General features: G+C 49.1%; 1 protein-coding gene across 3 annotated transcripts in view; it reads right to left on the bottom strand.

Annotated features, from left to right (window-relative positions):
• Nucleotides 1–21,734, bottom strand: part of TFEB (transcription factor EB) — a 57,430-nt gene that overhangs the window by 22,884 nt on the left and 12,812 nt on the right. Inside the window, exon 1 of one of the 3 annotated variants that reach the window (XM_044917250.1) lies at nucleotides 17–43. The exons of the other annotated variants lie outside the window; for them this stretch is intronic. The gene's annotated coding sequence lies outside the window, so the exon portion shown is untranslated. Of the gene's footprint in view, nucleotides 1–16; nucleotides 44–21,734 lie in introns of those variants that run through there. 3 annotated transcript variants of the gene reach the window in all.

Genomic DNA, 21,734 nt, shown 5'->3' with positions numbered 1-21,734 from the left:
AGAGAAGTCCACTCACTTCGGCCGGGGACTGGAAATGGCTGCCGGTGTCTGGCACATGGAAGGACCTCATGTGCGCTGGGGCCCTCTCCTCTGCTGTGAGCGCCTGGAGGGGTCCTAACAGCTTCCTCTTTTTATCCGCGGCCACGGGCACATAGTAGGAGCTCCTTAAGTCTCTGTTGAACACAATGAATGTGGCGCTGGTGACTGGCTCCCAGGACGGAGGGACAGGGTCTGCCCGGGGCAGCTGGGAGGCACGGCTTTGTGGGCATGGAAAGAAGGGAGCTGGGGAGACAGGGCTTGGCAACACGCATGCTCCAAGGGTCAGGCCGGACTACCGGGCCTAGGTTTGGAGAGCGCAGCTGAGGCTGTCAGGGCCCCAGCCTCACCCCTTCCAGCTGCCAGCACCTTCCCCCCTTGCCCCCCCCAGCCGTGGACGAGCCAACCGAGCCAGCTGAGCCAGCAGAGGCAGCATCCCACCTTCCCCCAGCGGCCCTTAGCCATGGGCCGACGGGAGCTAGGCAATAAGCACCCAGTTCCCCCCGCCCCACCCCCCGTCCCTGGGTCACTCTAAAACAGGTTCCACGGGGGTCCCCAGTGAGCCTGAGCCTCAGGTGCCACAGTGGTCACCCGCTCCCGAGCACACATTGTCCTGGCTTCCTTTCCTTCCCCGTCTCACTTAGCCTGTCCCACTGCCGGTCACCTCCCAGGTAAACTCCCTGCACTCACAGCCCTGTCTCAGCCAATGGGCCCTGACGAGGCAGTCAGGGCCTGAAACTGAGCAGCTAACTCTAGAGCTTAGAAAGAAAGGCCAGTAAAAGGGCCAGAGTTAGAAGGGGGCTGGCCATCCCGTGGAGAAGCTGAGGGGCGGGTGTGTACAAACCCAGTCGCTGGGGGAGACGGGGCAACGGTCAAGCACGTACCTAGAACTTTCCCACCCGTTAGAGGTAAGACCGCCCCCAGAAGAAGAGCTGACAAAATGGACAGAAGCAACAAGGACGAGCCAGGGTTGAACTTTATGTGGTGAAGAAGCCCCCATTCCAGCGGGGTGATGGCAACCATGAGGTTACTGGTGGCAAATGCCAAGAGGACTAGAGACCAGCAGTGCCTCCCGACCCCAGGCTGCATTGAGGAGAGAACTCAAGAACCCCGGCATTCTAGAACCTTAGCACGCCCATTCATTTCATAGCACGGCTGTTACGCTCCATGTGAAGGACTAGGCACTGAGGACACCAAGGGCAGCCACTTGATTCCACACCAAGAACATATGTTTTAAAGCAGGTGGAGCTGAATATTCCAGATGTGTCGCTTATTGTCTGTGTGTCCTTCAGCAACTCACTTAACTTCCCAGGCTCTTACTATCCTCATGTGTAAAATGCAGAAAATGGCCATCTTGGAGAATTTCTGTAAGGATTCAATGTAAAGCACTTAATATAAGTGTTCAATAAATATTTGACGAATGGATGGATGTATGCGTGCATGGATGGATATAACGGATGGGTGCATACATGGATAGTAGATGGGTGTTTGAAAGGAGACAGAAAAGACACAAGAGTTGTCTGCAGTCTGATTCCCATCTGGGTCCATATCCTTTCTACTAAATTTAATAACAAGAACATGAAAGCCCATCACTCTCTAATTTATCTGTTAGAGAAATCCGTATCTCCATTTATCAGGCTGACAAAAGAAAAGTAAGATCCTCCTCAGGAGACTTAGCCACACTATTGGGGGCGGGTCATTCTCTGAAGGGTACAGGGAGCTATGTCAGAACAGGGGGCATCCTCCTGGCTCAGTTTTCATCACGCCAGGCCCCTGTGAGGTCCCGCCAGGCCCGTAGCCCCCTCCTCAAAGGCCCAATTCCAGGGAAGCCGGGTCAGGGGCTAGGGACAGGGAGGGGAAGCCAGACAAAGCAGGGCAGGGGGAGCAGGCCAGGATGGCAGGCAGAGGAAGCCAAGAACAGAGTATGGATGTATGGGAGGGGGTGAGCAGGAATCGGACAGAAGGGGCTGAAGAGCAGAGAGAAGGGTTTATTGTCTCTGGAGAAACAGAGAAAGAAAACAGCCCTGAGAGAACAAGGGAGTAGAAACAAAATGGACTGTGCAACAAAGAAAAGTCGTTCCCTGCTCCGTCACCCCCCAATGGCGCCCCACTGTCCGCCAGACAAAGTTCACCAAACTCCCTACCAGGCCTCAAGGCATCCAGAATGCCCTCCCTACCCAGCCCCGGGCTGAGCTGAGGAGGCCTCCTCGCTCCTCCCCAACACCGTCTGGGCCTCCAGCTGCTCCCCCTGCCCCATCCCCCTTCCACAGAATGTCCAACCCCCACTGGTGTCCAGAAGCCCGTAGACGTGTCCACTCGGATGGAGATGTGTTGGCTGGTTGGCAGGAATGGCACAAATGGAGAAAGATGAGCCCCAGCGGAGTGGGGAGGAAGACAAGGCTCTGGGGCAGGGTGGGAAGGGAGCTGGCTTCAGTGTCCCCTTCCAGTTTCTCTCTCCTCCACCTGTCCCCATGGCCCAGCCATGGCCTTGCACAATCTTGTGGTCACTGCAGAATGCCCAGTCCATTTTTAAGAGGGCTGAGGTGGCACCAAAGGAGGGGACCAGGCCCCATGCCCAGGACGACAGGGGACAAGGAGGGTGGGCTGAGAAAAGGGAGAAGTTTCAGCTCTGCCCAGCCCCAGGGGTGGGGCTCGTGGGGTAGAGGTGAGCCCAGAAAGTGAGAATGGGACAGACCCCATAAGAGTGGTGTCTGGGCACCTGCCATCTTGCCCTGAGGGGCACGGGCATGAGGCAGAAGCGGGACCCCCCTCACAGCCTAGAGCCAGTCTGCCCCTCTGCAGGCCGCCTGGCCTCAGAGGTCCCTTTGGGCTGGGAAACCTGAGGAGATGGGGCAGCTCAGGATGGACTCTCAGAATAGAAGCAACTGGAAGCCTTGGCACCCTGCCTCCAGGGGCATCTAGATTGGGAAAGGGGGGCTTCCTCACCAGTCTGTGGAGCAGAGGAAAAGTGCGAGGGTCCAGGCCCCAGCCCTCACCACACCTCATCTCTACATTCCTGTGCCCTCGCAAGACGCACAGGAGATATACAATGCAGGTGGAGCAGGGAAACTGAGGCACGGAGCTGCCTTCCAGCTCTGGAGACCTGCTCTGCCCACTCAGCCCCCTACATCGTCCTTGAAAATTAACTACCACACTTTTCACAAGCACACGGAGATTCTAGACCCTAACGTTCCTGGGCCCCCTTCCACCCTGGGAACATATACTTTCTGGAAGTGGCCTGCTGCAGCCCCCAAAGTTGGGCTGTGAAAAGAAGAAGGCCCGCCTTTTTCTGAACCCTAAAGTGGGAGTAAGCGGTGTAGAGAGCCCAGACTCTGGCCCCAAGGCTGCCTGGGCTCAACCCCGAGCTCCACCGCCTGGTAGCTGTGTGACCTTGGGCAAGTCACTGATGCCTCTCAATGCCACGGTTTCCCAACACGAATGGGGGGCTAATGCTCCCTGCTCTGGTACCTCACACTTGAGGACAGGAACAAATGTATTCATCTGGTTCCTCAAGTAGCTGGATGGTCCCCGCCCCTCCACTCAGGACACGCTCACCACCCTGATCACTGGGCCTCCTGCCTCCCCACCAGGGGCTGCTGAGGAACTGAGGAGCCACTGCTGTTGACAGAGCTGGTGCCAGCCCACGGCGGGCACAGAGCCCAGGCGTACAATGGGGCTGTGTGTACATCCAGCGTTGCCCGGGAGCAGAGCTGGGCAGGCCGGCATCTGGGGTCAGGCCAGGAATTCATTTCCCTGGAGAGGGCCTCCCCACCCCTCCCAGGCTGCACAGCCCCGCTGGGGGGTGGGTAGGGAGGCAGGCACCACCCACTCCCTCAATGAGCCTAGGCAGTGGAATGGGGACATGCTCAGTGCCGGGCACTGGGGAATTAGGGAGTCCTGGATCCAGCTGCCCCACTGGGCTGCTCACTTGTGAGGCATTTCGGACCCGTTATATAATGTGGGACTGTGACCTCCGCTGTGGGCAAAGGAAGGTAGTCTGCGGGGCCAGGAGGAGGTACAAGAAAAGTCTGCTGAGACCCTCTCCCCAGAAAGAGACCCTCAATCCCAACCCCCGACCCACCCTCCCCCCCCACATCTTGCTGGGGCCCTGGGCTCAGCACCAAGGCCCCGAGTGACCCAGGGGAGAGAAGCCGGCTCACTCCCCAGGGGAATGAGTCACCAGCAGGCTGAAGCTGAGACAGCAGGGATGGTGGGCAGATGGAGCCTCTCCTCTCCCCTCCCTGGCAGGTCTTCTCAAGCTGGAAAACCACTGGGCTGGTAGGGGGTAATGACTACAGCATCCCAGCCGGGGCCCCTGCAGGCTACTTCCTCTGGCTTAGGGGATTACCTAGTGCCTGGAATTGAGGCCTAGATGCCCTCCTGGTCCCCACACTGACTCCTGTAGCTGCAGGTACAGATAACTCGTGAAACCCCTGAGAGGGGTGTCAGACTGCAGATCAAGGCGGTCCCCTCCCCCTGACGTGGGAGCAGGGGGAGCACAGGCCTCTGGCGGGTAGGTGGGGGGGGCAGGGGGGAAGGAAGGAAGCCAGGCCACCCCATCCCTCCGGTCCTGGCCAAAATGCAGAGACCGAAGGGCTCCTTTGCATGAAATCACTGTCCATTCTCCTCAGAGCCCTGGCAGCTCTGGGCAATAGGAGATAATCGCCCTTGCTCCCTCCTGCCTCCATTCACACACCACCCCCCCACGCCCAGGCACGAAGGACACAAATATGTGCCCTATGGGCGGCCACCCACACTCCCAGAAGGTCACACACAGAAGTCGCGGTGGCAGCTGCAGCCCAGAGGACACAGTCAGATGCCCCCCTTCCTCTCACACCCACAGGCCCCCATGTCCCCAGCCAAGCCCCAGCTCCAGCATATCATAGCCTGGGGGCCCCATTCAGAGCGCTGCGGCACCCCATCTTTCAGCTCAGGAGAACTTGAGGGGGCTCCTGCCTGGGGAGAGGAAGAGGACCTTCGGTAGCCAGGCCCACTTCATGGAGCTGAGTGTGTGTGTGTGTCTGTGTGTGTGTGTGCGCGCGTGTGTGCAAGCTGCCCTGAGAACAGAGGCTGGGCGCCAGAAGGGACCTTCTGAAGCTGAGCCCATCACCCTCCTTTTATCAATGGTCAAACTGGGGCTCCGACTGAGGAAGTGTCTTTGTTCAAGCTTCTGAGCACGGCTGAGCCTGGACCCCAGGGCTGGGGCAGCTTCGGGCTGGTCAAAGAAGCAGAGGACAGGGAAGACGGAGCGAGGGCCAGAAGGAAGAGGAAGGGGTAGGGGAGGCTCTGCCACCACAGGAGGGGGACCGCTTTTCTGGGACACTGCACTGGTACCACTTCATTCATTCTGAAGTATTTCTTGAGCACCTACTATGTGCCAGTGCTGGGGCAGGGGCCCTTCTGCCCCATCTCAGCCCTCGCTCCCTCCCGTGAGATTTTGCTTCTGGGGTTGAGGGTTGTCTTCAAGGCACCCCTGTCCTGCAGGCAGCCAGGCCAGGGCAATGCTCAAAGCTCGCCCCAGGGAAGCAGCCAGGCAGCCCCCTCCGTGCCCCCACGCCCCACGGGGAGCCCCAGCACTCTCTGCACACCAGTGCCCACGGCATGCCGGAACCCCCCTGCACAGGTCACTTCCAAGATTCAATGCCCATCAGATGACAAGAAGCCTGGGAAGTCACCCACCAGAGATTCCGGGGCTGTTTCTAGCAGCAGAACCCTGTTTTCAGATAAAATGTACCTAGATCTTTGATATGTCAACCTCGAGAATGAAGTAGCCCTGTGGGGATGGGGGAGGGCCAGACCACCTGGCCTCTAGCTGGGGGCCTCCCCACCCCATGAGTTCAAATAGTCTCCAAATCGCTCCCTGGGGTTGGGAGGGAGAGCCTCAAAACCAGCTTTCTCTGGTCTCTTTGCTGCGTTACGGAAGCCCAGGGGAAGCCAGTGATGTGTGCAGATCACATGGCTGAGGGAGAGCCAGGATCACAGGCCCCCTTCTCCAAGCCTCGAGGCCACGCTCTCTTCCCTGACTCCCCAGGCAATGGTACCACATCCCTCTCATGAGAAAGGGCCACAGCAACGCACCCCACCTGGCACACACTCTCACGGGTCCGGCTCCCACAGAGGGCCCAGCAAGAATTCTATGGCCTATTATCATCTCTGTCTTGTAGGGAAAGAAATGGACGTTCACAAAGGTTAAGCGACTCATGGAACCCGTGAAGCATAAAGCCCACGTTCCAACCCACCTCTCTGCTCTCCACCCCTGACTACAGCCTTACAGAAGTCGCCATCACAATGCCTGTGTATAACCCCTCCCTCTGAGCCCCATCCCCAGCCTCACGTCACTCCGAGAAAAGCTGAGAAGCCTCCTACCCAACTCATTCCGACATCCAAAGAGGGCACACACAGAGCTTCTCATACTAATGAGAAGCTCATACTAATAACAATTCTCAAAAGTAATAAGAATGCCACTACCTCCTTACATATAGCACTTACTATCCAGCATTTCATATGTTCTTATCTTAATCCTCACAACACTAGACTCCCATCCTTATCCCACAGATAAGGAAACTGAGGTACAAAGAGGTGGATGACTTGCCCAAGGTCACCCAGCTAGGCAGGAGCAAAGCCAGGACTGGGCCCCAGGCAGTCCACTCCTCCCCTATAACGTCTGCTGGCTCCTCCCTTGGTGGGGGCTACAACAGGGGCCCAAGCTGGGGGCTTGCCCCCCTCCTCTGAGGCCCCTCTCTGCAGGGGTCAGAAGCCAACTGGAACGTCCGAGCGGTGGGCCTGGGAAAGCCTACCTGATGAGCACTCATCCCCCACCCCAGCCAGAGGAGCTGGAGCTGGAAGGATGGGACAGTGCGAGAGCAGTCAAGGCACAAGCACAAATAGGACACCAACTGCATGCCCGGCTTCAAGTCGTGACAGGTGCGGGAAGCAGAAGACTCTCTTCTCTCTCCCCAGTCCCCAGCAATGCCCAAAGGGGTCGCCTCTGCACCCCTACCCCCTTCAGTACTAGCTGCACCAGATGTTGGCAACACTTAGAAACAGGGCTAAAAATAGACTCTGTAAATGAGTCAGTGCTAAGAATAACTTGGGCAAACAGCCCTCTGGGAGAGGACACTCAGCCAGGGAGGCACCGTCTCCTCCCACCACCCAGGCCCTATCTGGCCCATCTCCCGGCCTCTCCCTCAGAGCCCACCACCGTCCACACAGGACCTAGGGGATCTATACCCCAACTGCTGGGTTGACGGGAGACACGGGTGCGCTCACACGTCCTCCCACCCGACAGGCCAGGTGGCCAGCCGCCCTAGGTGAATGGTGGGGGGTACCAAGGAGCAGGCAGGGCTGGAGAAGGCCACCCTGCTCAAGGCAGAGCTGCGCTGAGGCCCTGAGATGTTTGACCTTCTCTCCCCAACTTGAACACCAACTCCCCCACAGGAAAGTAGGAAACGGTGCCCCAGGTCCCACCCCTCCTGTCTCACCTGCAGAATGGGTCCCAGAGGCAGCCAGAACAGCCCACCTCGTAAGTGATGGGGGGTGGGGGACCTCGGAGGGATGGCAGCACCATAAAGGGCAGATAGCAAGCGTGGGGGTGGAGACGGAACTTAGGAGGGCGAACGTGCTAGATCCCACAGCTGGAGGTCTCCCCCGTTTTTTCCATGTTCTTCCCTCATTGCCCCTCAGAAACGATAAGAAGAGTTAGACTCAACGGCATCTGTACATGAATTGAAAACGAATAGAGCACATTCACATACAGTGTCGGAGCCGAGCCTCTCAATGACTCCAGATGATAAACCAAGTGATGAGTTTCCTGACACAGTTGAGGAGACTGGGACTCAGAAAACCCAATTAACTTGCCAGGGTGCCCCCAGCTGGGATGCAGCCTAATATTGCCATCCATTAGCCGGGTAAGTAGCTCCCCAGAGCCTGTGTGCTGGGCACAGCCCCATGTCCCATCAATGAATGCCCAGAGGGAATAGGACACCCTCTAATCCTGCTGGCAGCCAGAGGGAAGGGGCCAGAAAAAGGTGAGGAGCCTTCAGGAAGGGAGTGGCACGACGTACAACATTTCTCTGAGAAGAATGGAGGAAGGAGGGGAAGGCGGGGATGTCCTGGGCAGAGCACTGGCCATGAAGGCAGGAGCCCTGGGATCTAGTCCCAGGTTTATCAGAGATAACTGCATGATCTGGGGAAATCATTTCCTAGGTTTCACTCCAGGTCTGGAAAATGGAACTTTGAACACCAGGCCTTTGAGATACCCTACAGTATATCACAACCACATACTGGAGGTACACAATGAATATCAGCATATCAAAGGCTCTGACAAGTCCTACAGCAAAGAAAACCATTTGGGTTGGTTTCGTCTTTTTTAAAAATTTTTATTTTATTAAAATTCAATTAATTAACATAGAGTGTATTATTAGTTTCAGAGGTAGATTTCAGTGATTCATCAGTTGCATATAACACCCAGTGCTCATTACATCACGTGTCCTCCTTAATGCCCATCACCCAGTCACCCCATCCCACTACCCACCTCCCCTCCAGCAATCCTCAGTTTGTTCCCTATAGTTAAGAGTCTCTTATGGGTTGTCTCCCTCTCCGATGTCATCTTATTTTATTTTTCCCTCCCTTCCCCTATGATCCTCTGTTTTGTTTCTTAAATTCCACATATAAGTGAAATCATATGATAATTATCTTTTTCTAATTGACTTATTTCTCTTCCATTTTGCTTTTTTTGACTCCTCCTCTCCCATACCTGCTTGACCACCAAACCCTTCCACAGAACACACCTGGGAGAATTGGGGTCCCCTGGAGTAGATTTGGGGTCACCAATTCAAATGCCTATAAAAGCCAGCAGGAAACATGAAAGCTTGAAGCAGGCCCAAACAAAATGCATCAGGACTTTGCAGTTAGCAGCAAGCCCCTCAAAATTCCTAGTGGCTCTGGGGTTTCAGCGAGTTTGGCACTTCTGTTTTATGAAGGTCTCCCTCAGAACCCACTCAGGGTTTCAACCTGACTGATCCTCAACAGTCCTGTTGAGAGGGGCAAGGAAGGAGAGCAAAACATGTCACTTTGGCATACTGATTATTTTGAATTAAAGTTACTTAAGAGACAGCAGGTACAAGAAGGACACTCTGCCCCTCCTTTGTGCCCCTGAGAGCAGGAAATAAATCTCCCACCTGAAAGGTACCCTCCCTGTACCAAGAGGTAGAGACACACCCTTATCACCAGAAATAGGGAATTCAGGGCCCAGAAGGCTGTATAAACAACCCTTGTTACTTCTTTTTTTTTTTTTCTTAATTTTTTAAAGATTTATTTGAGACAGAGAGAGCAAGAGCAGGGAGAGGGGCAGAGGGAGAGGCAGACTCCCTGCTGAACAAGGAGCCCAGTTCCGGACTCGATCCCGGAAATCATGACCTGACCTGAAGGCAGACGCTTAACCCACTGAGCCACCCAGGTGCCCTTGTTACTTCTTTATTAATTAGCTACCCCAAGCCCAAACCCTTTTGTTTTCTTAATTCTTCACAAATGTATTGTTTCTTTGTCTAAATGGCACAAACGCTGCCTGCTTCATTCACTTCTTTGAGCCTCATATTTTGGGGGCTCCTGTACATACAAAATTAAATTTGTTTTTCTCCTGTTAATCTATCTTATGTCAATTTAATTATTAGACCAGCCAAAGAACCTAGAAGGGAAGAAGGGAAAAGTTTTCCTCCCCTACAGTTTTGGTGTCCAACATGGGGCTCCTTGCTGGCTGGACAATGCTCACTCTGGGAACAGCTGAGAGATTCTGGGACCTCTCCCAGGAGCCAGCAGAAGGTAAAAATTTCTTAACCACGTCAGTCCCCCAGATCTCTGCCTGCTGGGTCTGGTGAAAGCAAGAATGGTAAGTCCTTTTCTTTTCTAAATTTAGATTGGGCAAATATTTGTGTCAACTAGTTCCTTGGGTATAGGGACTCTAGTAAAAATGTGTTATAAATACTTTTGTTTTCTATTGATCCTCTGACAATCAGAGATTGTCACTGTCTTCTCCTGTCTCTGTCTTGTGTCGTTTGTCATTCGGAGAAGAACCAGAGGTCTCCTTTCCTTTCGTCTTATTCTACGTCCTGAGAGCTTGGCTTTGTGATCCGTGAGAATATTCTCTCTGGTCTTCACCAGTAGGAAGGCACATGTCCCGTCATATGTTTGATGGCCAGTTGAATAGACTGGGGTTCCAAGACACCAAGCCACAGCAGCATTCTCTTTGTCTGACAATGCCAACCCTCAGAGGAATCTGTCATAAGAGGGTCCCAATCCAACAAAGGCCTTTGTCGTCTCAACCTGCACTGTCTTGGTAGTGCTGGAGAAGTCTCATTCCAGTAGCACCCACCCGGGCTCACAAATTAGCAGGTCTGTAACTGGAGACATCTAATGTTCCCATGAAAGACCACGGAGATGCCATTTTTACTACACCGTTATTGCCACCTATGATGACAAAAGTCTGCTTTCTTAGACTAACACTGGGTGAACTTCTTGGCTCTTGCAAGGGCTGCATCTTTTGCACCTTCTTTAGGAACACCACTAATGCCCAGGGTTAAGCCATTAAAAGGCTTATTGGTTCGAGTCACTATTAAGATTAATATAAGATCCTCCTTGTCAATGACTATGGATTCTTTGAATTGGACAAACTTTTATATTCACATACACACAAAAACTGAGAGCTCTCATTCTAAATAATTGCCTTATTGGTACCTATGGAAAGATCAAATTAAAAAGAAGACACAAAGGCATAGGGTGGCTAGCCTGAAGGACTTTTTCAACAAGATGAAATTACAAAGCCCCTTTTGTCTCCACTTTGAGAAGATCCTACCAAATTTAAAGAAGAGTTAGAAAGATGAGTGGTCACTAACAACCCCACTCCCAGGGACCTCGACTGGCTGCTAAGGAGCATTCTCCCCACCCGTGATTACACTATAGTTATCAGACAAGCCAGATGGCCTCCCTGGGGAAAAGCACCCCTCCCCCTCTTCACAGAGAAAACAGATGACTAGAAATTCTCCCAGGCCCTCCTGAAATGATCAGGAAATGAATCAGCTGGAGGCCGATGTTCAATAATAGGAACAATAATAGAGGCTTTCCCCCCTAAGGTGAAATGGTCCAAGAAGGCCTTTGTTAAACGCTTCAGATAGACTTTCAGACTCTCTAGGATGTAGACATTTTCCCATCTCAGTTGGAAATCTCCCTGATACAAAGAAGCAAATTTAGTTAGATGGGCAGGTCAGTCCCTTGATATTCAGGCCACAATCCAGTTCTTAGGGAACTGGAAATGACTGTCTTTGTCTTGCAAATCTCTACAAAGCCAGAAATGTGGGTCTAGACACACTTCGAATCCCACCTATCTTTACCAATCCCCAAACCTCATTTTCTCATCTCAGAATGCCTACAGATATTGTAAAAGATGAGGACATTGGAAACAGAGTTATCCTGCACTTAAGAAAAAGTAGGAAAGGGGCGCCTGGGTGGCTGAGTCGTTAAGCGTCTGCCTTCGGCTCAGGTCATGATCCCAGGGTCCTGGGATCGAGCCCCACATCGGGCTCCCTGCTCTGCGGGAGGCCTGCTTCTCCCTCTCCCACTCCCCCTGCTTGTGTTCCCTCTCTCGCTGTGTCTCTCTCTGTCAAATAAATAAAATAAAAAATAAAAATAAATTTAAAAATTTTTTAAAGTAGGAAAAATATAAATAGGAATTACTCTAGATCTCTGAAAAGAAGCAAATATACCCCCAAAACTCCTTGGAAAAGACTTAGATCCTTTCTCTGTGCCTTTGTAATATGGATTTTCTGCTCCCATCTTCTCTAGGACTTAAGAGCTGTTCTTTGAAGTGCAAACTTTTAGGGAGAAGTTTTTCATCGGCGGAGAAAAAAGGAACAATTTGAAAATTGGGCTAATGCAAAATCTTGTGTTTTGCCCACAAATGTCCTTTTAAAAAAGCTTTAGCCGGGCGCCTGGGTGGCTGAGTTGGTTAAGCAACTGCCTTCTGCTCAGGTCATAATCCCAGGGTCTTGGCATTGAGCCCCGCATCGGTCTTAGTGGGGAGCCTGCTTCTCCCTCTGCCTGCCACTCCCCCTGCTTGTGCTCTCTCTCTCTATGACAAATAAATACACTCTTAATAAATGAATAAATAAATAAAATAAATAAATAAAAAGTAAAAAAGCTTTAGCCATCTCAGTGGGGAAGCTTAACTTGTTCCAACTGCCGGAAACACAATTTGGATCCAACTGTTCTATAAACTTGTCAGTTTTGTATTATTGTACCTGACTCCCAGCTAAAATTTTATTTTATTTTATTTTATTTTATTTTTTAAAGATTTTATTTATTTATTCATAAGAGACAGAGAGAGAGAGAGAGAGAGAGGCAGAGGGAGAAGCAGGCTCCCCTCTGAGCAGGGAGCCCGATGTGGGACTCGATCCCAGGACCCTGGGATCATGACCTGAGCCGAAGGCAGACGCGTAACCATCTGAGCCACCCAGGCACCCTCCCAGCTAAAATTTTAGAATGATGGCTATAAAGTCTCTGTGTTTGTGTCTCTCTGTATATTTACATGTGTCTATGTGTATGCTGTAGATACATGATATTTTTCTACCTCCAGATGGTATTGCCAAAATTAATCTGTGAAAGAGCTCTACTGAGTTGGGGAGCAAGCACTTCCAAGGACAGCGAATACTAAAACTCAGAAATATGAAAACTAAACCAAATTTTTTTTTAGGTTCACACTGATCTGGGATAATCTTGGGAACTAAAAGCTTGTTAAAGCTTGTTGGTTTAATTAAAATAGACGTGACTTCAGAGTTATGAGCATTAATTATGATGCAAACATATAACTTTTACTCTACCAGGGTTTACTGGTCAAGTAAGTTTATGTTTTCCGTTACAAAATTTGTCAGCGAGAAAAATAGCTTTGGATGATGTCTGATTTTGTCTAACATCTCGTGAAGTTTTTGTGGGTAATCTAAATGTAATGTTTAAAACAGGTAATTTAGATAGATGAATGGGATAAGAATGTTTACACAAACTTTTTTTAATAACTTTTTTTACTTACACTTTTCAACAATAATTGTGTTTTATAGTATGTCAACTTTTTAAAAAATTATTTATTTGTCAGAGAACGAGAGCACAAGCAGGGGGAGCAGCAGGCAGAGGGAGAGGGAGAAGCAGACTCCCCACTGAGCAGGGAGCCCCATGAGGGACTTGATCCCAGGACCCTGGGGTCATGACCCGAGACAAAGGCAGACGTTTAACGGACTGAGCCACCCAGGCGTCCTAGTATGTCTACTTTAAAAATAGTTTCCCAAATCTTTTGATAACTTCCACCATTAGTTCTGCTAAGTTAAATAACAGAAATTCATTGAATATCAATATCCTTTCCAAGTAAGATAAAATATTAAACATTAATTACTGAACATAAGTTTACCTAATTTTGTCTAAAGATATTTCAGTCTGTTAAACATGTCTTGGCCACATTAAAAGATTGTACAATTAAGGGGCCCCTGGGTGGCTCAGTCGTTGGGCATCTGCCTTCGGCTCAAGTCAAAATCCCAGGGTCCTGGGATCAAGCCCCGCATCGGGCTTCCTGCTCAGTGGGAAGCCTGCTTCTCCCTCTCCCACTCCCCCTGCTTGTGTTCCTGTTCTCGCTGTGTCTCTCTCTGTCAAATAAATAAATAAAATCTTAAAAAAAAAAAGGATTGTACTATTTAAAAACACACATGCTTCTAGAAATTTTAAGATGTATCTATAAATTTGCCAATTTATAGACTGCTGGTGTAACATACAATTCACCATTGTTTACTTGTTAGTTTTCACTGTAAGTTAAAAAAAAAATTTTTTTAAAGATTTTATTTATTTATTTGACAGAGAGAGACACAGCGAAAGAGGGAACACAAGCAGAGGGAGTGGGAATGGGAGAAGCAGGCTTCCTGCGGAGCAGGGACCCCGAAGCAGGGCTCGATCCCAGGACCCTGGGATCATGACCTGAGCCGAAGGCAGACGCTTAAGGACTGAGCCACTCAGGTGCCCTATAAGTTAAAAATTTTAAGGGTTAAACATTTTATTTTTATTTTTTTAAAGATTTTATTTATTTATTTGAGAGAGAGAATGAGATAGAGAGAGCATGAGAGGGGGGAGGGTCAGAGGGAGAAGCAGACTCCCTGCTGAGCAGGGAGCCCGATGCGGGACTCGATCCAGGGACTCGATCCAGGGACTCGATCCAGGGACTCGATCCAGGGACTCGATCCCGGGACTCCAGGATCACAACCTGAGCCGAAGGCAGTCGCTTAACCAACTGAGCCACCCAGGCTCCCCTAAGGGTTAAACATTTTAATTAATATATGTAATCACTACTACTACAAATAGTAAGGGAAACAACTCTATGCAAAAAAAGTAGGGTGTGGGTTTTTTGGTTAGAAGAAGGTATGAGGTATGAAGATACATTTTTTAAAAAATTAAAGAAAGGGAGAGAGTGAGAGAATTTTATCTTGTGTGACCAATCTGGCTAAAATCAAATTATTACTAGAAGGGTTTTAAAAACTGTTTTAATATCAATAGTTTGGCTATTATAAAACTAAAACTGCTAAAAGGACAAAGTTTTCTTGGACTATTGGTCTGCTCCTGATAAGAGATTATAAAAGGACTTTTCCCTTTTTTTTTTTTTTAAGTCTTTTTTTCCCCCTCCCTGCCCCTCCTTTTTTTTAACCTTTTGAGTTTGTCTTTATTATCAGGCTTTTGATTACTTAAGAAAACTAAGTCTTCTCAATATTAAAAGAGCTAAGTTTTGCTCACAACTATAGAACCTTCTCTATTTGCCTTTTATTGTTGGGGCGCCTGGGTGGCTCAGTTGTTAAGCGTCTGCCTTCGGCTCAGGTCATGATCCCAGGGTCCTGGGATTGAGCCCCACATTGGGCTCCTGCTCAGCCGGAAGCCTGCTTCTCCCTCTGCCACTCCCCCTGCTTGTGTTCCCTCTCTCACTGTCTCTCTCTCTCTCTGTGTCAAATAAATAAATAAAATCTTTAAAAAAATAAAATAAAATCTTTTATTGTCACTTTGGTTAAATAGATAAGTATTGTTTCATTATGATCTATATCTTCTTAGTAAGCATTCAAGTCTTTTTAATATTGTTTGACAAACTTCCCCCAAATCAAATTCTAACTAAAGACCTTTTGACCTCAAACTAACTTTGGGATTTTTCCAGAGGGTCTCTGGAACATCTAAAAAGATTTGTCCTTTCTCCTTTTTCAAAACAAACAAAAACAATGACAAAACTTAAAAAGGTGGTGGAAGGGAATTGTAAACTAATTAGACCTATTGCTATGTTAAATCACATGGGAAGCACTGTCAAAGAAAGCTAATATTAAGTCTTCTTTATCTTGTATTTGTATAGATACATGTTGTAAGTGTTCCAGAAATTGTATAAAAGTCCTAGAAATCTGGTATGTCCTAATATAATCTTATCACTTGTAATTCTAGTTATTATCATAAAATGTATGTCACAGACATAATCAATTATCCTTGTCAATAACATTGTAATGAGCTTTCATCAGATCTTTAACTGTATTAAGTCTTTTGTCAGTTATATAAGTTCTTGTTTTACTCTGACACTTTTACAAAAGTGTTTCATCTTCAGAAAGAGTCGAGGAAAGGACTCCGACAAGTACTCTAGAATACGGGTTTCTGGTAACTTTCAGGACATACCACTGAACTGGGCAAAACCTGGCGGAACTCTAAGGAAAAAACTGGATTCATAAAACTATTAACAAAAGGTCAATATCAACAAAACTTAATTACATGAAACTGAGTTAACTGATAGGGATGATTATAATTTTTATGACTTTTTATTTAAAACACTGTTGGATCTTTAATATTTAATTTTTTCCAGATTAAAAAAATTTTCTCTCTTAAGAAAACCATGACTTGGGGCACCTTGGTGGCTCACTAGATTAAGCGTCTGCCTTGGGCTTGGGTCATGATCCCAGGGTCCTGGGATGGAGCCCTGCATCAGGCTCCCTGCTCGGTGGGGAGACCCACTCCCCCTACTTGTGCTCTCTCTCTCTCTCTCTCAAATAAATAAATGAAATCTTTAATAAATAAATAAATAAACAAGAAAACCATGACTTACAGCAATTTGGTAAATTATACCTTTGTAAGTAGAATTGAAACATTTACCTTTTTCTCCCTACCTGATGCCTCCAGAATTTGAAAACTCTTAGTGAGTATTCCTATTTTCATGGCAATATAGTTATTTACACAAGTTCAACAAACATCTATTCTCCTAAATACAGGACACAACTGGAAATGTTGGCTATATTACCAAGGCTTTGACTGGGAGACATGCATTGATGCCGATATGGCCAGACAGCTTCAAGGAACTAAGGTTGACTTTATGGAGCCAATAAAGCCCCTTGGAAAAATCAGCCTGCTACCTTGCTTACAGGCTTCCCCAGCAGCCTCACCAGGTGAGTAAGGAAGGTCACTTCCTGGCAGGCGCAGAAACCTCAGGATATTTTGGGGATTTGGGGAAAAGAGGAATTAACCTAAATCTAGAGTTATTGCAGGTAAAACCCGATGACAAGTCCTTGGCTCCACTTCCTAACCTCAAGAGACTTTTAAAAGTCCAATCTGAGATTCCTTATGAAAAGTTCCAACAGAGAAGATGAAAAGATTCTATACAGTCAGTTGCAAGTTCTTGCTGCATTTCTATAAATAGTAAGTTAAGTTTATTCAAACTAAACCATTTTGCAAACAAATTAGTCTTACTTTGATGACCTTTGGTAGTCATGGGGGTAACTGTAGAGAAAAAAAATTGTTTCAATGAAAAATGATAGTACATTCTTTTGGATATCAGATTTTAGCGCTGGTAACTGTCAATTAAGTTTTCTTTTCTACCTGTTTCCTCCAATACTTGGCTACAACTCTCCAAACTAAGGCTCCCAATGTTCTTCCACTCTCAACGTAGAGTCACCAAGAACAAAAGCTGCCCTTTTTGGGATGCCTGGGTGGCTCAGTCGGTTAAGCGTCTGCCTTCAGCTCAGGTCACGATCCCAGGGTCCTGGGATTGAGTCCCTCATGGGGCTTCTTGCTCAGTGGGGAGCCTGCTTCTCCCTCTGTCTGCCACTCCCCCTGCTTGTGCTCTCTCTGTCTCTCTCTGACAAATAAATAAAATCTTAAAAAAAAAAAAAAAAAGCTGCCCTTTTCCCTACAGAGTGTGAACAACTTGAGGGAAACTTCAGAGAAATCACCACAACTGCTCATGCACAGGCAATCTTCATGCCTGTTGCTGTGTGGGCCACTCGGAAAAGATCACCAGAGATATTCCAACTGCAAACCACGAAGATCTGGCAGATTGCCCCTGTCTGCCCTCACTCCGTCTGAAGATGCCTTGAGCCTGACATCTCGAAACCTTCTCAACCGGCTGCCTTCAGAACTCAGAAACTGGGATTGTAGTCGGCTCTGGTCACTCACCTTTGGTTTTCTTTTCTTTTCTTTCCATAAAAATGCCTTATTAAATACCTGATTTCTCACACGATATAGGCTTTACTTTAGGAGCCCAGGTGCGTCACTACCCCCTACAATGAAACACAACTGTTTAACTGAACTGACCTATTTTCAAGATTAATTCAATGAGGGGCGCCTGGGTGGCTCAGTTGGTTAAGCGACTGCCTTCGGCTCAGGTCACGATCCTGGAGTCCCGGGATCGAGTCCCGCATCGGGCTCCCTGCTTGGCAGGGAGTCTGCTTCTCCCTCTGACCCTCCTCCCTCTCATGCTCTCTGTCTCTCATCCTCTCTGTCTCAAATAAATAAAAAATAAAATCTTTAAAAAAAAAAAATTTTTTTAAAAAGATTAATTCAATGAAATAATGGAGCACTTTACCAGCTCAGTTTCTAGACTTCAGGTAAAACTAAAGGGTAACAAAACATCCCACCCCAAAACATGCTGCTTTAGCATATTGATTATTTTGAATTAAAGTTACTGAAGAGACGGCAGGTACAAGAAGGACACACTGCCCCTCCTCTGTCCCCCTGAGAGCAGGAAATAAATCTCCCACCTGAAAGGTACCCTCCCTGTACCAGGAGGCAGAGAGACATCCTTATCACCAGAAAAAGGGAATTCAGGGCCCAGAAGGCTGTATAAACAACCCTTGTTACTTCTTTACTAATTAGCTGCCCCAAGCCCAAACCCCTTTCTGTTGTCAGTTCTTCACAAATGTATTGTTTCTTTGTCTGAATGGCATAAAAGCTGCCTGCTTTGGTCACTTCTTGGAGCTTCATATCTTTGGGGATCTTGTACATACAAAATTAAATTTGTTTTTCTTCGGTCAATCTGTCTTATGTCGATTTAATTATTAGGCCAGCCAAAGAACCTAGAAGGGAAGGAGGGAAAAGTTTTCCTCCCCTACACGAGGAAGGGATCAGTAGCAGACAGCTGGCCCAGGTCACGCAGCAGGTTACTGCTGTGGGCAGGAGAGATGATGAAGCAGATTGTACTTACTGGGCCCTTATTATGGGCAGCAGGTCACCTGCATTGTCTCCTATAATTCTTACAACAACACTTGAGTAAAGCACTGATGTTATCCCCATCTCTCAGAGCAAGAAGCTAATAGTCAAAGAGATTCAGTCACTTGTGTCCAAGGTCACACAGCCAGTCGGTGGTACCGCCCAGATTTCAACCCTGGCAACCTGAATACAGAACTCACAGCCTTGGCCCAGCTCTGCCACTCACTAGGCTAAGTCACCTTGGGTGACAGACTTCTCCATTCTGGGCCTCAGTTTGCTAACCTATAAAACCTGATAATAAGAGACCTGTGCATTAGGCTACTGTGAAGATTAAATTTGCAAATGTACAAAAGCGCTTAACACAATATCTGGGAGCTGGTGCTCAGTATATGGGACCTATCATTAGATACCACATTCTACTATGGGAGTTCATACCTGAGCGTCTGGGCTCTGGGTGCAGCAGGCTAGAAGCCACCCATGGCTTCCTGGAAATTGGCCTCCGACAATCAGTCCTGGAGCACTGCCCCTCCACCTGGCAACACTTCCAAGCTGGGGCTCCTAGGGTGCCCTGTGTAGAGGAGGACTCTAGAAACTGGGGTTCCCAGACCCAGGTTTGACCTGGGTCTCATCCTCTGAGGATTCTGAAAGGCCACCTCCCCCTCAGAGCCAGGGATAGTCCCAGCTCACCGTGGGTCACAGGCCTCTTCCCACCATTGCCCCAAAGCCCCAGGTCACGGGGTGGGGAGGTGGGGGCTCTCCAGCCAGGCAGCTGATGTACTCATGACCTTTCCCAGCTCTCTCAGCCTTAGAGATGACAATGACTACCCACCCAGAACCCTCCACACTTCCTACAGCCGGTTCATCCACATTAGATCACAAGATTAGCATCACTAACCAGAAGGCCGACTGCTCAGGGGTTAGTATGCCCACTTTACAGATGAAGAAACTGAGGCCCCAGCTGGCCCTGGGCAGAGATCTAAGTAGTAGAAAGGCTTCTGGCCCCTGGACCAGGGAAGCTCAGGGCTGATGCAGGTTCCAGGCCAGACTCACTAAAGCCAGCTGGGGCAGTAGAGGGGAAAGTGCTCAGGAGGCTCCTAAGGCTCAGGCAAGGGGAGAAAATGGCTAAGGCATGGGTCCTGGGTCTTACTGAGTCACTGTGGATCCTGCAAGTCTTGGGGATGGGAGGAGCATCAGTAATCCTGAGTCTTCCCACCCCACCCCACCCCAGCCAGAGAAGATGGCCACAGCCCTTGCCCAGTGCCCTAGGATGACCCCCACCCAGTCCTCTGCTCTAGCTAGCACGGACACTTCCGGTCAGGCCTGGTCCTGCAGCCCTCCACTGACAGGGAGCCCCCACCTCCCAAGATGGCTCTCTAGTTCCAGACCCCGAGTCGACCATTCACCCCGGGCATTGTCACCCCCACACTGTCCCTATCCAATGTATGTCATCACCTAGAAAGCCTTCCCTGGCCACCTCACCCTCTGCCTCCACTGACCCTCCACAGGACCCACTCACCCACATACACCATACTAAGAATTGGGCCCAGAATTCCCAGTCTGGCCCCTGGCATGTAGGGCTGGATCTTGCACTCGGTAGGTGCTCCATAAACATTGCACAAGAGGGAGATAACCTCTAAGGAAGTGACCCCAAATATCTTGACCATGATCTGCAGAAAAATACACTTTATTTGGCCCAGTACACACACACACACACAAGCACACATACACACACATATGAACCTGAAACAAAAAAGTTGCACAAAACAACACTTGGCCAATACCATGCAATACACTTGGATGTTCTCTCTATATCTTCTTTCTCACTGAAAAAAAAAAAAAAAATGTTGGGCGCCTGGGTGGCTCAGTTGGTTAAGCAACTGCCTTCGGCTCAGGTCATGATCCTGGAGTCCCTGGATCGAGTTCCGTACTGGGCTCCCTGCTCAGCGGGGAACCTGCTTCTCCCTCTCCCGCTCCCCCCTCTTGTGCTCTCTCTCTCACTCTCTCTCTCAAATAAATAAATAAAATCTTTAAAAAAGAAAAAAAAATGTTCATTGAGAGCCACTAAGCTGATTTCATGGCCAGAAATTAGGGTCCCATTAGTGGCCGTGATCCACAGTTCAAATTATAGCCCTGTGTGGCCCAAACTCCCCGCCCAGCCCATGACCTTCTGTAAAACAAGTGCCTAATAAAGGCATCCATTCGGCAGACACTCTGGGCCAGGCCTGTGCTAACACCTTATTATGGTATCTCATTTTATGCTCCCCATCAAAGAGGCAGGGACTCTTACTCCCGCCATTTTGCACATGAGGAAACTGAGGCCCATCACACAGTACATGGCTCGGGCAGAATTCAAAGCCAGATCTGTCTGAATCTGGGGCCACATTCATAACTCCTGCACCACACCGCCTTCCCAGCTGAGGGTCTTCAGCTCCTCTTGAGTCCACACACTGGCAGGAAGCTCACTCCAACTCCAACCACGAAAAACACCATTCCGTGTGTTCAGTGAACTCTGTGTTAGTTGGCTACTTGATTGGAGACTGGTCTGAGGCTCTCTCGCCTTTGCCTTCACGGAAGACCCTGCTCCCTCCTACCAACCCACCTCCAGCCAAACCCAGAAGAGGGGATGGGACAGGGCAGCGGGTCCATCTCAGGGCTCCAGGAAACCATTCTGCAGTCCCCCCTCACTGATATCACTGCCCTGCAGCAAGTCACTCACCCCCTCTGTGCCTCCACGTCCCCAGCTATGAAATGGGGTGATGACACAGCACCCACCCCAAAGGGGGACTCTGAGGGCTCAAGGGGCTGATGCAGGTCAGGCACTTGGCACGGCACCTGAAATGAAGTAAGGCCTGGGAAATATGAGTGCTTATTATTATCATCCCCGGTGCCAACTCAAAAATAATCACCCTGCCATCAAAAATAATCACATGAACAGCGGGCGGTTTTTCGCCGTTCGCAAACATGCTTACGCACCAGGAAAAGGTTCACCCGTGCAGAGCGCCTACTTACTGGGTGCCAAGCACTGCCCTGAGCACTCTACATGAATTAAGTCTTTTAATCCCCAGAATGAACCCACATGGTAGGCACTATAATTCTTAGCTCCATTTTACAGATGAGGACACTGAGGCACCAAGAGGCTAAGTGACTTACGAGGATCACAGAGCTGCAGAGTGGCAGGG

The sequence above is a fragment of the Neomonachus schauinslandi genome, chromosome 8 (assembly GCF_002201575.2).
Source record: "Neomonachus schauinslandi chromosome 8, ASM220157v2, whole genome shotgun sequence".
Lineage (NCBI taxonomy): Eukaryota > Metazoa > Chordata > Mammalia > Carnivora > Phocidae > Neomonachus > Neomonachus schauinslandi.
This window is presented reverse-complemented; position numbering and strand designations above follow the sequence as displayed.